Genomic DNA, 2,349 nt, shown 5'->3' on the forward strand with positions numbered 1-2,349 from the left:
GAATCCAGGCAGGAAGTCAGACTGAATCCAGGCAGGAAGTCAGAGTGAATCCAGACAGGAAGTCAGACTGAATCCAGGCAGGAAGTCAGACTGAATCCAGGCAGGAAGTCAGACTGAATCCAGACAGGAAGTCAGACTGAATCCAGGCAGGAAGTCAGACTGAATCCAGGCAGGAAGTCAGACTGAATCCAGGCAGGAAGTCAGACTGAATCCAGACAGGAAGTCAGACTGAATCCAGGCAGGAAGTCAGACTGAATCCAGACAGGAAGTCAGACTGAATCCAGGCAGGAAGTCAGACTGAATCCAGGCAGGAAGTCAGACTGAATCCAGGCAGGAAGTCAGACTGAATCCAGACAGGAAGTCAGACTGAATCTAGATCATACAGAGTTTACCAGCACTGACTGGGTCCAGTTAGAATAAACTGGCAATGAGTGAAAGTCAGGAAAACCAGAATAACCAGTATAACCAGATAAAGGTACTCCAACCCTCACACCTCATCCCTGGTGCTCCTCATAAACTCACCAACGGACTGAAATACCTTTGATTTTTACTAATAAGGTATATAATAGTCTATACTGAGATCTGCTCATGAAAAAGCTTTTTGGTAAATGAGAAACATTCATATTCAGATTTATTCACGTGACTTTGTGTTGCTTTATGTCAGCGCCGGTTCTGGACACTTTCATGAAATCATTTCACCTCCCAGAAGTCTGAATTCACTTCCAGAACTAAATCATATCTGATCGTTTTCAAAGCATCTGCAGTCTGAACGGTCATGTCACATTTATCCAACTTTTACATGGTTGGTGTCAAACGTGCCTCATAAGTCTGGAACAGAAGAATCCAGACGGTGAACCTGGATATGAGCAATGGCTGAGAGTTGTAATTATGGGCTGATGAAGGCAGTCTGAATGCATCACAGCCCTGAGTCCTGATTTGACTCCACTTCTAATCAGACTCTTCTGATTGGATGTGAACAATCACAAACAAAACATCAAAGAATCTGAGCTGATCATGAAGAGCGGCTGAGTGAACGCAGCCTGATGAGCTGCTGGAGTCGTTTCGGTAGATCAGTCATTTCTCTGCAGGTTCATCTCTTCTGATTCCTCTCTGTGGTTTTCTGGAGCTCAGAAGTTTCAGAAATGGTTCAGTTCCGTTTCCAAATTGATCGATGTTATTGAGTATTTGAATTTCTTTTGATCTGGACATGAAATGTTGCTGTTTGAGTTTCTCAGTGTTTTATTTTGCTGTTTGACTTGTTTGCTAATTTGATCAAATTGCTGAATTTGCCTGAATTGATGATTTTTACCACTGTGGCTCATTACAGCAGAGCAGACTGAAAACTGAAAGTCTAGATGCTAACCAGTTTAACATGCTAGGCTACATGAGGCATTTTTTCCTCCATGGTTATTAATCATTAGGCTATTAGCTTCTCCATAATTAAATATTTGATTGGGTCTTATTAATCTTATTTATGAAGTATATCACCGTTAATCTTCTTCTTGTAAAAAGGTAAGCTGCAAACTCGTGAATACACCAGTGCCAGTCCTTACGATTAATGGCTGCTATCCGTCACCGTCTGCTTTCCAGATTAGATCTTTGGTTTGCATTCTTGCCCTTTTTTCAGGAAAATCAATTAAATAAAAGTGACATGAGGCAACAAACTGTTTTTAGCAGGTCTGCAGGCGTTAATGGGCTTGTTGGTTGGTTTGACATCCGTCATGGCGGAGTGCGGCGCTTTCTGAAGAGCAAAGAGACAAAGATTGGATGTGCCTCCAAAATGGTTTTTAATGGGACTGTATTTATCCCTGTCTGACTGGAAGAAACGGTAAACACTGGCCTCCGTGTACCGGACATGTTTCTACTTCCTGTTGTTGTGTGTGAGGGTCGGTTTGGGCGTTAAAAGAAGCAAAGCGGCTGGAGTGTTTCAGCGGCAGGACGGAGAGACTTCCAGGAGGAGAAAAACACGAACGCATCATCGATACGAAGCTGTCAGGGACACTTAGCATCTGACCAATAACACCACACACACACACACACACACACACACACACACACACACACACACACACACAGTCTGAGTGACACCAGCAAACACACACACACGGCTAATAGTGAGCTTTGTTTACCGCGGCTGTGAGGCGGCGGCGCAGAAAGCTTTTAGCGGCCTCATGTTTCCTGGAAGGCCGGGCTGTGATGAGCCGGGGCGCCGCCTGCAGCACAACACCTCCACATGGACCAATCAGAGCCCAGCATCCCTGACTGCCAGCGGCTTGTTTTCAGGCCAGATCTGAGGTCTGACTGAGCTCCTCTTCTTTGTTTTTCTTCTTCTGCTTTGTTTTCTTCTTC

The sequence above is a fragment of the Poecilia mexicana genome, unplaced genomic scaffold (genome assembly GCF_051168715.1).
Source record: "Poecilia mexicana isolate PSO_F unplaced genomic scaffold, ASM5116871v1 scaffold_17, whole genome shotgun sequence".
NCBI lineage: Eukaryota > Metazoa > Chordata > Actinopteri > Cyprinodontiformes > Poeciliidae > Poecilia > Poecilia mexicana.